Source organism: Stegodyphus dumicola, chromosome 5 (assembly GCF_044657685.1).
Source record: "Stegodyphus dumicola isolate Sdum_Otavi_A_Nest chromosome 5, ASM4465768v1".
Classification (NCBI taxonomy): domain Eukaryota; kingdom Metazoa; phylum Arthropoda; class Arachnida; order Araneae; family Eresidae; genus Stegodyphus; species Stegodyphus dumicola.
Genome location: NC_140772.1, coordinates 159,184,924 through 159,199,797, shown reverse-complemented (window position 1 = coordinate 159,199,797; position 14,874 = coordinate 159,184,924). Strand labels below are relative to the sequence as shown.

Below are 14,874 nucleotides of genomic sequence, written 5' to 3'. Positions count from 1 at the left end.
AATAAAATGAAGATGGGAAAAATTAAAACCAATAACTTAACATTGATGCATTGTGCATTAAACTGTTTTCAGGAATGTGTTTCTTTTATTTTGATGAAAATTACACAATTATGAAACATTTAAGCAAAGTTTTTCCGTAATAAGTTCACAAATACATTCAAAATTTAAATGCTTCAATGTTCTATATACGTCAATCTTGCTACCAAAATTCAATGTAATATAATAATAAAAATAAGGGGAAATTCTGCGATTCAAAAAAGATTCTAACTACAACTTTCTTTATATCATGACACAAAATTGCTTCGCATTAAAAATGCAAAAGTATCTGTTTTCAAATGTTCTTCGAAATAACTTTTGTACGTGATAAGTTAAGTTTTATGATAGAAAACTTCTCTCGGAAAACTTCTATGGCACTCTGTGTTTTGGTAATAACGTATTTTGAGAAAGGGCGCATCTGGTAAATGGCTTCCTTGCCAAAAAAATAGTAATTGGCTAACGCTATAACAACGTAATCTGTTAGACCTAAATCCAACACGCACTAAATCGCTTTAGGAATAGTATTCTGCAGTATAGTTTCTTCTGCACAAAATTCTCCAGCTTCTACGAATGTCTACTAGAGAGTTTTGTATTACGGTAAAGTACCATTCCTATGCTTTATTCCACATGCGACTCCTTTTGTGGAAATGTACTATTGATAATTCATTTGTTGTCTACTGTAAGCATGTGCATGGGAAAAAAATATATATCCTTATGGAATAAGCATTAATAAGAAGGTATGAAAAATCACAATAAATATACAAATGTATAAATGTTTAAAACATTTTTAAGAGGCATTGTAATTTAAATTTAATATAAAATTTTACATTTATAAAAGTTGACTCATTTTCATGAAACTCTTTCAAGGCAGTGTTTACTTATTTTGACGTTAGAAACGTTCTTCATCGGCTTCTCGTAATTTTTGTTCCGTTATGCCCATTTTCATGTTATTTATTATCCACGTGTCTTAGCAAGTTTTGAGATACTACAAGATATGAGATCTTGTAGACATTAGGTTAATTGGAAAAGCCGGAAAGATGATAAATGAGCTAACGCCTTCGCCGGGAATCGAACCACCGACCTCTGGAATACCTGCTCAGCGTGCAGAACCACTACACCACGAAGGCACGCTAGGAAGTCGGGACAGATACCTCCCATGTCCACACATCCTCCCATGTTTTTAGTTCTTAAAGAGCTGCCGTTTGATAAAACATAAAAATTTTAATTTATCTTTCAGATTTAACCGCTTGAAATTCTTTAACAGATTAAATTTTTTTAATTAATTAATGAACTTAATAAATATAGTTATATTTTTAGAAAATTTTTAAATAACATAACTAAGTGATCTAATTTAAATGACATGTAATTTATCGTATACAAGCAGACAATTGTATACGGTAGCAGCACTATATATATTGCAATAAATGAGACATGTGTTCTGACAGCATGTATTACTTGCCTCAATACAGAATTGTTTGGTTTCTTATATTCCTAACGGTTGGTCATTTTAATGAATATCAGTATTCTCCCTTTAATATTAAAGGTATTTTTATTATTTATCATATTATTTATTATCCACGTGCTAAGACACGTGGATAATAAATAACATGAAAACGTAGCATAACGGAACAAAAGACGCCTCTTTTCAGTTTTTTAGATATCCTAGAAACATTCCTAATCAGTTACTAGTATTAACAAGATTAAACATAAAGGTTTGAGTGTTACATTCAATAAACGTAAATCTTAGCCCCCTTTCTAAGCCATTAATATTAGCACAATGATGGATCATTCTATAAAGCAAATATGAAACTTTTCAGAAGAGCGAAAAGGCATAAAGTAAAATCTTATTAAAATTTAAATACATTTATTAATTCTGTTACTAGCGTTTACATTATCAAGAAACGTTTCAGAGTCTTATATCTCTGCATTATCAATTATATATCAATAAAATAAATTTTCATCAATATTAATTTGTCAGCAAAATAATCCAACTTTAATTTTCAAGAAAATACGCATACTTGAAAAATAATTAATCAGATAAATTACTAATAGACAACAAAACATTTTTACCAAAAATAAAGCAAAGTCTTAAAAACAAATTAGAGGAATTCCATTCCTGTCTATGGATTCGCTGGTGTTAACTCCGGAAATTACTTTTAATTTTTTTCTATTTATACATTATTCCATTATTACCTTCTTTTTCCCTTCCCTTCCACAACTAATGTACTCACGTATGGCCGGCTGAATTGGAACTATATACAGATGCGTTAATTAAAAGTGTGAAAAGCACTGCGCTAAGGGATATTATACATGATATTCAGATAATTTTCTCAATAAACAGCAGAAATCATGTAAAAATGTTGTTAAATCATGTCGTTAAATAAGAAAGTTCGTAGTTCAAAAGACATATAGGCACATTCAAGCTCTCAAATAAAGCTGCAGACTTCTTTTACATTAGGTTTATATTACATTATTATTGATTATTTTTCTTAGGAAATGTAAGTTGGAAAAACAGAGATTGCGCTTGAACATCTTCCAGCTACCATGCGGCTCCTGTTTTAAACTCGATCTCACCAAAAGAATTACGATTCAAATATTTGTTTAACAAAATGGATTGTTTAGCTAGCCGATAAATGAAAAATGATCTATGCATCGTAATAAAACTTGTTACTTCACGGCACATAGCATCCATTTCTATCACAGTCTCAGATGCATATTTGCAAAGCATCGCTTCTCAAAATAATGATATTGATTTTATTCTCGTAATTATGGAAATGTGCATAACTCTCTAACAATTCTTTTGTCGCACCGTCTTACTAAGGAACGTTTTATTCTTCAGAAGCTATGTATATGGAAAATCAACAAGACAAATACATTTTAAGATGAAATCATTTTAATATCTTCTCGCCCTTATGTTAATTTCACGTAAGTGTTTTTTTTTTTCTTCTGTCTCGGTTGATTCAGAATCTTACTCGAGTCCAAATCTACAAAATTCAAATGGCCAAACCGTTTGCTTTCTAACTGTTTTAATACTTTCCAAAATAAAAACATACGAAATTGAAATTATATTGTGAGCCACTAAAAATATAAAGAAATATCGCTTTTCCGCTTCATGAGCTAGTCCGGTTAAGTGGTAGCATATCCAGCTAGCCGTGGAGAATACGTGATGCGAATCCTGGGAGGGTATAACTATGTTTAGGTCGTCCTCTCCGTGAAGATTCTAATATCAAGTGCTAATAAAAAAAATGTAGTGGTAAAATTATCAATAAAAATCAATATATATTATCGTTTTTACAAAGATACTTTTATCAATTGCAGAAATGCGTACCAGGATGTAAGGAATAACTCGAAATTCAATTTACGTTTCATTCCCTTATTGAAGATAAATATTCAAAGCAGTTAAAAAACTATAGAGACAGTTTATTAGTTGTAGCGTTCACACAAGAAATAATAAAAACGCGCAATCAAAAAAAAATATATATATAATTTCGCAAAATGCGAATTTTTGAAATGATCAACATCAATTTTTTTTTATACAACAGAAATTCGTATTTTGCTTAAGAGTAAAACAATTTAAAAAGTAAGTGCGTATTCTTCTTTTGCTGTATATTATAGTGTACAGTCATTAGGTTATTTTTTTAGCATGAGAAATGAAAAATGAGCAATGCCCTCGCCGGGACTTGAACTGGACCTATCGAATACGCGTCGAGTGTTTTACCGTTACACAACGAAGGCATGACGGAAGGAGGGAGAAAATAGCTAATAACAGATCTTATGCTACTATCAAGTATATAACAGAGTGAGCTACAGATTATACTAACTCGTTACGCAATGGGCAATTATTAAGTTGCGCCAAATAGGTTTGTTAGAAAACATTAACTTTCTTTTCAGATGCAAATAACATTACATATTTTACAATCGCTATTTCAGAATGCATTTCATGGGATCAAAGTTTATTTTTTTTATTTCAGAGTATTCATGATACAGGCTTTATTTCCTTAACTAATGATCCTACATATGTATATGTATATGTATATATATATATATATATATATATATATATATATATATATATATTCAGTACTGATCTTAGACCGTCGGGCGGCGACATGCAAAATTAAAACTGGCCCCCCTTTTTTACAGAAATGTAACGTGTTTCATAATCATTACACCGCCCTTAAATCTGACCGCTCTCGTGCATCATCTTCCCCCCCCCCCCGCTAGGATCGACTCTGTATCAGAATGTTTCAGTACTTTATGTTAACTTTATGAAATGTTTCAGCACTTAGAGTAACACAGTTTTGAACATAACAAAATTTTTTAACTAAACGCAAATTGATGGGATCGAGCAAACTGCAATCACTAGTTACAACGTTAACCAAGAGACCTTTAAAACAAATTAATTCTGAAAAAAATGTATTTAAAAATAACTTTTTTCAATGAAATGAAGGGCTTACAGAAGTCCATATAAATGTGTTTAAATCCGCCATTGGTTTTCACAGAGCAGAAAGCCTAGTTAAAAGAATATTATGCTTTAAAGAGTTTTTAGTGGCGAAATTTGTTAACCGTCGTGCCACCCATTTTGCTAATAAGAGAATTCTTTCTTTAACACTTAGGTTTACTTCATAGCTCGCTCAATAATGAATTAGAAATAAAATATTTTGAAACTACATACTTTGAAAATTAAGTATCATCACTTTTTGAATGGCACAATAGAAGCCACAGTTTCTGATCTGCTAAAGAGTAGGATTCACTCCAGCAGCACGTACTCGTTTCTGGAGTTTGCTCTTTCACTTCACTTTCCATTTTCACCACTACAAAGCGTCTACCAAAGTTAAACCATTCAGGATCGTTTCGCTGATCAATACCACGAGAGAAACTTCGTCTAAAGAACATGAAGCAAAAGACCAAACTCCACGTAAAAGAAAAAAAATAATAAAAGAAATCACTTTCGCTATTTCCTTTTTTATTTATTTTTTTCTCTCCTTCCCGATAGGAGGCGTGGGGTGGTTCGATGCGGGAGTGTGGGAAACGAATAGCTTTAGGCCTTGAGCCAATTGTACTCTTTCTTTGATTCTTTTTCTTATTTATGGGCTTTTTTATACGACGTCTTTGTTACTCAAGGTGGCTATTCCGGCCTATTTTACGCCTCGGGGTGCCTAAAAAGACATTCGCCACAGCGCGGCACCATCTTGTCTTGGAATGGTTAATGGTTTCGAGATTGGTACATGCGTTGGAAAGTTGTGCTGCGTACCTATCTGCCGGTTTTTTTTCTATTAGTGCTAGCCTTAGGTATTCCGTTCGCTATTAACTCTCATTGTCTCAGGAGAGTAATTTCACCGTTTTTAAAATTCACTTCCAAAACACTTTGTGCTGTATTGCAATTGCATTTGAATCTTTTCCCCGCTATTAGAACCCAAAAACTAATTAACTGGATAAAATAAATGCTTGATAAATAAAACTTGATTTTAAAAATGTAAGCATTGGTTATCAGTTTAAAAAGTTTCAGAAGGTAAATAGTAAAAATGTAAGGATATGAAAAATATATCATTATTAGAATTTTTAGAGTTTTTAAAACAAACGAAACGAGAAAGAATTCACAATTATATATAAATACTTAGTCTCGAAACTGAATGCCTGGTTTTGAAAATTACCCTATCCCAAAACTGTAGAACATATCCAAACGATTCGAATCACAGAAATGTTAAGAGGTTTACAGAGTTTCATATTAGCAAAGTAACTTCTTATATTTGCACGATGAAGCAAGAAATACTATTCTTATACTGATTTAAAAACGTTCAGCAACGAACGGTAAACTGATAAGTATGCAAACAAATTCGATGAAACTTGGCGTTAGTTGGTGTTCAACCACTTTGTTTCCACTAAATTAAAAACACAAGCCAATGTTATACAGAGTTTGTAATATCAACAGACACATAAAATCTTCTAAATTCAAGCATATAAAGTAAACAAAAAAACATTCTCAATCGTGGAGTATGATCACCTTGAACAGCAAAAAGGCCTGAGAGCGATATCTTATGCTGTTTATGATGTTGTCTATGAGTTGCATGGGTAGTAACGGCTATTGATCACATAAAACAGCTCTAAGCCCACCTAAGGTTTGAAAGGGGATTGGGGGCAGCAATATGCTTTCCGAGACCATTCCACATGTGCTCAATGGGATTAGTCCAGTGTAGTCCAGTGTTTAATTTTATTATCCAACTATTTACCATTAGTTTTCAAAATTCATTACATTTTTATTTACCTCTTTACATTTATTTAATTTTAATTAATTCATTATTTTAATTGTTAATTATTTTACTGCTTTATTAGCCCTTTTATCTACTTTCCTCTCTCTTCTCTGATGGTCATCCATAGGGTTCCGGCACTTCCGATTTTGGAAATTAAGCTCTGCATAAGATGCTAAGTCAGATGCAGTAAAAGCTATTTTGTTTTCTAGCTTTTCCTTTCATAAAACTAAGTTTTCTATGCAATAAATAGATAGTTCCTATACACAGATTTCAAGTATGAATTTCCAGTGGCTATTTATTTCTGCTTTACTAAACCTGATCTCGAGAGGTTGGTGATAGGAAAAGAAGGGTAGGAGACCTCTGACACATCCCCCTGGGGTGCTTTGTCTCAAAATTTGGGGCAGAACTGAGCTAAAATCGGGCATCACCTATAAGGTGCTCAAGTCTCTTGGCAACGACAGGTGCATTTGGCTCCTTGCCACGATGAATGTCGTAGGCTTGGGTTGACCATTGTCAAACAGTGAGACTGGTAAAAACTAAATCTTATTTATAAATTCTAACGCCAGTAAAAATAATACCACTTTTCTTTCTAATTTAAAATTCTTTGATTCTAAAAGTATCCGTGAAGAACATATGGCAATCGTAAGTTGAAGTTGTAAATGACGATAAGTTCCAACCACATGTGGTATTTTTAACAGTGACTGAAAGAAGTAACATTTGTTCTCTACATAGTCAATAAGACTAACATTTATTTCTATCAATCAAGATGGAGTTTACATTTCTTCCTTACACTAGTGAATAATGTTTTCCTATTTGAACCGATTAATTCGTCAATTTAGTAATTTCACATTGGAAAACTGAAAAGGCAAATAATTAAAAAGCTTACAAATTAAGCTGCTGAGTGCGCAATATAATGCTTCGAGATATTTCTTAGGTCCGAAGTTCTTATATGTGTTTATAAACGGTGGCCAGCATGCAAATTAACTGTCATGCAAATGCAATCAGAAAGGAAATCTTAATTTTAAAGGGGGCGTTTCGGAAGGAACTTCTAGTGGGAGGAAGAACTTCAAATCCAAGATTTCCACACATAAAAGTAGAGAAATTATTGTTGTATATTCGTAACCTCATACTACAATATTATGCAGCTGATGACGAACGGCATTTCCATTTCCGTTCTTTGGAAATGGAAATGTTCTTTGGAAAGAAACTTCTCAGCCTCATCACAGCAGATATCCCCAAAAAGGCTCGAACTTATTGATCAAGGCTGCATTGAGGTTTATGCCCCAGAAACACAACAGCAGCGCGTGTTCCGGAACTTCCCAAGACTCTAGAACGAAACTCGGAACGCATTTCCGAGAGAAGTAGAGTGGAGAGACTCTCCAAACCTAATATATTAGCAGCTCTATTAAGAGCAGCGTCTGAGTTAATGGCAGACGGTTAAGTCGCTACCTCCATACTAGGACTTCCTCGTGAATTTATTTTCTTTTCCACCATGGGCAACCACCTGTGACTAGAAAAGCTTCTGTGCTCTTGTGCTTTTTCCAGGAAGCTCCAGTTCCTTCTCGCCCTGAAGAAATTCTTCGGCGAGAGACCCACAAAAAAAACTGTCTTTGAACTAATTGAGTGAAAACCAGAATATGTATGTGTAATGAAATCAAAATGTAGAAGTACTGATGTAGTAGGAACACTGAGACGTAGAAGAGTAGCAATGCTGTTTGGCGTAGATGCTTGGTGCGTCGACCCATATTAAAGAGGAAGAAGTCGAGCCGGATTAAATTCCATTTTTATTTAAATTCTCATTTGTGATCACAACTCATTTGACACTAACTGTCCCTACTCAAGAACATTTGTATTTTTTGCATACTATTGTGATAGAAAGAGAGCACAACGGCGTCCAAACAGCACAGAGAGTGAAGCTAAAAGTATGCAATTATCTAGCAGGAAAGCTCTCCAAAAGGAAGGTTTTGGTTTAGGTTAGAAAAGTTTTAGTTCTCAAAATTTTGAGTTCAGAATCTGAATCTTCTACGACATTAGCGTTCAGTAAGCTCTGACACAGATTAATCTGGAAGTGGCGCAGTCCAGAAATGTTGTTATTTTTAGAATAGAGAAACAAAATACCCTAATTAAAAATGAGGAATTAAGAAACTATTACTAAATTTAATTGTAAAGCTTATTTATATATTTTTTATCTTACATACATATATGTATTATTCTGGTTCGCAATTTTTTTAAATTTCTTACTATTTGATCTATATATTATATATAACTTGGCAAATTCAGTGACGTAGCAGATGCATACAGAAAATTAATTTTGCAGACGTGTGTAAACTTAATTACTTTTATTCATGGCTGACACACATTTTTCATTAAAGTAAAATGTGTCTTACAGTATTCTGGCACTAACCCTCTGAGTGGCACGGGTTTTTGGATCTGGTCATGAAGACCTGTATTCAAAGAGGCTTTATTAGCTAAATCTGTATATTTACTTACTTTAGGTTCTATTTTCATAAACTTACATTTATATTATTAAAGAAAGTAAGAAAGCAAAATATCGTAAAATATAAGCTAATAAACTAATATATAACAAGTGACAAAAAATCTCATGACCGGATAAAGCCGGCCATGGTAAACCTGCAAAATATATCTTTAGAGACAACAAGCAGCAGCAGCAATTTAGCAGGTACAAAGTGAAATGTGACGCATTCAGAAGAAAGCTTGGGAGAGAGTAAAAAAGTTTCCCTTTTCAACTGAAATCTTATTTAGTGATTGGGTAAAAAGTATCAGATTTGCACCGTTACATAAGTATGTACGATGTTGATTAAATTGAAAAGTCGCAGTTTTAGATTGATAAATTATAAATAGTTACTATTTTGAGAGTAGAAAGGGGAAATAACTATATAAAATGAAGAATAAAATGGGTTTTTTGCCAATTAAAATTACAAATTTGTTTTATATTTTTTATCTTAGTTATATATGTGACATATATATAAAACACAAAAAAAGATAAGATCAAGACAGAAGCATGATATAAGATAAAGTATAAAAGATAAATACGTAAGGCATAAAAGATAAATATATAGAGTATATAAGATAAATTTTAAATGAAAGGATAATGATAAAGTATAAAAGATAAATTATAAATAAGATAAAGTCAAAAGCATTATAAATAAGGAACAATACGCTGCCGTCTTCTTTCTCGTGAATCATTTTAATATTTATTTCTTTTCTAAATCTTAAGAATTTCCTCAATGGATGAAAATAATGAGTAAAATCAGATCATCGTCATTCTGATCATCAAATGCGCTGAGCTGTGAAAGCTTGTAAGGTTCAGTTTAATTTCCTAGCCCGTTAATTTAAGTTGGATTACTTTTCTATCAAGCCTCGTGTCATTTCCCTGGCAGATTATAAACTTCCAACCAGCGCGATATTCGAATTAAGTAGAAAGAAGGAAATACTTGAAGAAAGGTTTTTAGAGGGTGAAATCAGGGCGGTGCTCTGACTACTTGAAGGTCACGTTGGTAACACTGATTCTCTCAATTAGAATTCTGCGGCGTTGAGTTATTCTTGCCATTTAGGTTTGTTTACGCTGACTTCGATCAGAGCCAGCTTGAGCGCTAGTTAAGCTGCGAAGGCGTTAGGCTTCATTAAATTTCACTTAAACTTCATTAATTTTTAGCTTTGTCCAATATCTTTGATTTAAAGGAAAAGTGTTGGCTTCTGTAAGCAGGAGATGGTGCCGTCTGTTAAATTTTATTTGAATTAAAAAAAGGGTTTTTTACATCCTTTCCCTGTGATATTTATAAGACACAGTAAAAAGTCACTAGCTGCCAAAGAAGATGTCTGGTCTAATTCTATGCTGCCTAGAAGACCAGATCCTACAAGCTCATGCTTACGTTCCTTAATATGGAATTAAATCCTGGACCAAAGTAAACAATACAGTAAGAAGGATGTTAGTGAATTACTAACTTAATACCAAAATAATAATTACGAAACGAAGGAGAAATTTTAAAAACATTCTGATGATTCTATTTCTTTTTACAATTTAAAATGAATACGAAAATTAAAAAGGATTGAAACTTACTTTCCAATCAGTTAATGACGAATCTAAGTAACAAAATATTTTACCGAGTACAAATTAGATACATTGGCAAACCCAAATGTTTTCCACAAAAATTATTCTTTTTGAGTTACTAATAGCCATGCATAAGCAAAACTTTTTTTTTTTTTTTAATTATCAAAACATCTGTATAATTTAAAGACAAAGAAATATCGAATATTTTAAATGCATGTAAAAATAACTATAACGAATTGGCTTGAGCCGTTGAGACCTTAATTAACCACTAATAATATAAATACGGCCTAGGGCAAAACAAAAACTAAAGCTATAAAATACTCGCGAAGCTTAAGAATTAGAAGAATAAATCTTGCAGACAGGCCAGGTCATTCCGCTACCAGGTTTCGGATAACAGGAGAAAAACGGGGTTTTATAGCCGCATCTTACTTACTTTTCTAGCTCAATTTGTTAAAACAGTTCTGTACCCATTTAGAACAATAAAGTCCCTCCTATATATGAAAAAAGGGCAAATAAATCACTTATTATAATGATAAGTTGGACAATTTTATCAAAATAGTATAAAATGATTTTTTTATAAAACTGAAACAAAATACCCGAATAAGATCGAAATAGATATAAAAAATTGCCAAATGACAGAGACATGTCACCAAATAAGGGACTAAATGCCAAACGGCTTGATTTTCAATAAAGGCAACCATGTACACTCAAAACCGTTTTAAAAGTTTTGCTAACCAGAATTAACGAATTCTAGATGACCTTGTTTTTTCGTGATAAATTATGTCATTGCTTGTTTTCAGTTTAATAATTTTTACGAATACTCTGTTCTGAGAAAACACTCATTTTTTTATCCTGCATAGTCATTTTTATAATGGAGTTTTCCAAAAAGCGTAATTATCTCAGTCTAAGCATCAAGTCAACTTGTTAAACCACTATGGCCATCTTCCGAAAGTGAGTGAGCAGAATGTTGCTTTTAAGTTAAATATTTCTCAACCACTCTCATGAGGATTTTTCAGAATGTTGAAGATATTGTACGAAACTTAAAGCAAAATCGAAATGAAAATATGAATCGAATGCGTAGCGAGCAATAATACAGTATTGAGAAAGTATTAGAGATTAGATTAACAAATGTTCATTGAAAAGATATGACATTCAGGAGGCCAATGTCGCAGCAAAACGCTGAGGAACTAGTTGGAAAAACTGGAAAATATCATTTTCAAGAAAACAGATGCTGATTTATTTACCGCAAGAACATGGTTGTGAAATGAATGGTCTAAATCGTGTACGAAGCGCTATCTTTCATAACGCAAACGAAAAAATATGCTATCGCTTCAACATACATATTTATTAAAACTGAAAGTTTAAAAGGATGTACAAATAGCAAGATATCGTATGATCATTTTGTGCTGTGTCAATATATGCGGCTAAAAAAAAGAAACCTATTAGTAATCGGAAAAAAGACAAAATCCTCTATGCTTCAAAGCAATAAAGAGTTTACCAGAGGATTTAAGTATAAATGAAAGGCGTGTATAATATCAGTAATTTTTTACGAATGGCTTCTGAAATAAAATAATAATATGCAGAATGATATTCTAATTGAGAGCTGCATAGTGCTTAAGGTAAATGTTGATCTTAAACACTCTGATGTCACACACTTGCCAGCAAATTCCTCAGTCTTAATTCAGCCATTTGATCAACGCATTATTAAAGCAATGAAATTATTAAAGCTATTGTCACCGTGAAATGAGTGCTAGATTCATTTATAACAAAGATGATATGTTTTGAGTGCAAATGGATTGATTAGAAAGGGAAACTAGACTTCTTAATCTATCGCATTTGCTGAACCATTACTGCAACCACGTTTCAAAAAAGACATTAAAAAACTGTTTTAAACTTGCCAGTCTTTTAATAAGTAATGAAATGGTGGAAGTTGCACAACTAAACCAGCGCCTCCAACTAACATATATTCGTGAGTAATATTATGCTTAGCTGGATATTGATGAAAGGCCTCAAGTTGTAGCATGATAACTACCAGTCACGTTCTGAAAAAAAGCCAAGAATATCATGTGATAAACGTTCTGAAGAAGAGAATGATAAAGTCCGTAAACTTCTTACGTATGCTGAAATTAGTTATGCTCTACAAGCACTCAGAATATGGTTACAGCATCGGTCAAATCATTTCTAGAAACATTATGGATACGAACACATTTTAAACATAAATGAACTTTCGGATAACAACGGTAAACAATACAATAGTAAAAAAGCACTTTTAATGACACGTTTCTTTAATTAAATGCTATAAAAGCTATTCATTTGTTTCTAGTTATATTTGTTTAAATTAGTTAAATTCTATTGGCATTTTAAAAGATATTTTTCTCATAGCTTAATGTTTTCAAAATGGTCCTGCACAAAGGTGATTACATTAAGCGGTTTCGAAGAAGTACATAATCACTACTTCTTCGAAATTTCTTTAACAAACTAATTTAAAATAGAAAATGCAATAGATACAGTCTAATTAATACATTAAAAATGTTAAATATTCAACTTTAACTATGATATCTTAGCAAATATCTAAAAGACAATTTGACATTGTCTCTTTGCATCAGAAGTACTACTCTTCTTAATATTGCTGTTAATAAGAAAAAAAAATCATGTAGAGGTATGATACCAGCTTGTCTTCCGAAATGTATTCAAGCATATTCATTTATACAAATATCAAACTACAGCCGAATTTTAGATATTAATCTAAAAATTCAAATCATTAGAAATCCAAACGATTTTGCATTACTTACCCACCGCATACGTTTTCTAATGCAGATAAATCAATGTCGAAGTAGCCCACCAGTGACTAAAGGATAAAGTCGCTAAACACTAGTAGTTTGACCGCAGTTCAAACCGCAGTGAACGAGCGTTTTCGTGATTTTCCCTATATGGTAGATACGAGCCAGTTTCCCTTAAAATATCCTCCACAAAAGCATCCTTGTCCATTGGGGGGGGGCAGATAGCCGTCAAGTGCTTTATAATAATCAAATAAACCATTCAAATTCGCAATAAAACCAACCCAAAAGGTACAATTAGCTCAGGCTGATGCATTCCCACGTCACTGGTCCCGGTTTCGAATTCAATGTGAAACATAGATGTTTAGAACTATAGTAGCGTCCTTATTGTACGAGAGCATTTAAAATGTTTCGAAGTTGAAAGCTTTTTTAGGATGTTAGTGACAGAAGGTGGAGGGATACATTCTCGAATTCTACCTCCTCGGTTAACATTGATTTGGAGTTTAGACAGAATAGCCTTATGTGTTTTGTCTATATTAAACTATCCAATCCGTAACCAATCACAATATGAAATTCAAGTTGAAAATTATTTTCTGCAAAAATAGGGGAGGCCTAGTTTTTATTAAGTGAATTAATTATGAAAGAGCTTATGCAAATTTATTTTTTACAACTATTACAACATTCAATTGAAATCAGATTATCTCCTTCTAATTGGAAAATATGCCTTTGATCATCGCTAAAAACTGTAAGTTAGATTAGGTTAGGTTACATGAATATGGCAATATGCACATAAGGATTAGCTGCCTAAAATGTTATATAAGAACAGAGTATAACATATAATTTGTTTCAAATGCTAGATAAAATAAAATCAAAACAAATGTGAAAATAACTTCGGCTAAAAATTTCAAGATAATTCTTAATCATCACTGGGATATAAAATTTTAATGCATTTCAAAAAATATTTAACACGTCATATCAACGCTAGAATATTCTTATTCCCCTAATATTTTATACGAATATTTTTTTTTTCTTCTGTTAGTCATTCTTTGCGGTTCATGTACAATTGCTCAATATCATTTAAATCACAAATCGATTTTGAGTTATAAGCAATTAGCCTTCAAAATATCATTAGAACAACAGTTGTTTGGCGTTTTAATCACTTCCCTTTTGTTCTCAAAAGCTTCGTCTATTCATCAAGCGCATCAAAATTTTTCATAGGCAAATTAGTATTCACCAGTTAATTACTGCTGTTGGTCACGGTTAATTAACTCCGCAGAATTAATATTAAATATGTGTCTCATTAGCTCTCAAGGCAGTTGAGAAGTGATTTCTGAATTACTAATTGGTCTTCTGAATTACTAATTGGTCTTAAAAACTAATTTACGTACGCCTTCACTAAAAAAGGTTGTGCCAGCTAGATTTCAAAACATTAAGACTTTTAATCTTTAACTAACTTTACTACTTTTCATTCGACGCAAAATAGAAACTGGTGTTAACGGTAATTTCAGATACCATTTTCTATAAAAAAAGTATGGGTAATTTGCATGACTAAAATAAAATTAAAACTATCTTTTTAACTTTTTAAAAAGAATTTTGAGCAAAACAGACTCGCAGAATACAAATGATTAAACAGTTTTGCAAGATAAACTTTATTTCACTATTCGTAATTTAGATAGAAATGGGGAGGGGAAGATGGAATTTCATGAAAGCATTATCGGGAAAAAGGAAAGGATAAAAA

At 32.3% G+C, this 14,874-nt stretch overlaps 1 protein-coding gene across 3 annotated transcripts in view; it reads right to left on the bottom strand.

Annotated features, from left to right (window-relative positions):
* LOC118184990 (carboxypeptidase D-like) overlaps positions 1 to 14,874 on the bottom strand; it is a 741,090-nt gene that overhangs the window by 440,881 nt on the left and 285,335 nt on the right. Inside the window, exon 1 of one of the 3 annotated variants that reach the window (XM_085817299.1) lies at positions 4,712 to 4,817. The exons of the other annotated variants lie outside the window; for them this stretch is intronic. The gene's annotated coding sequence lies outside the window, so the exon portion shown is untranslated. Of the gene's footprint in view, positions 1 to 4,711; positions 4,818 to 14,874 lie in introns of those variants that run through there. 3 annotated transcript variants of the gene reach the window in all.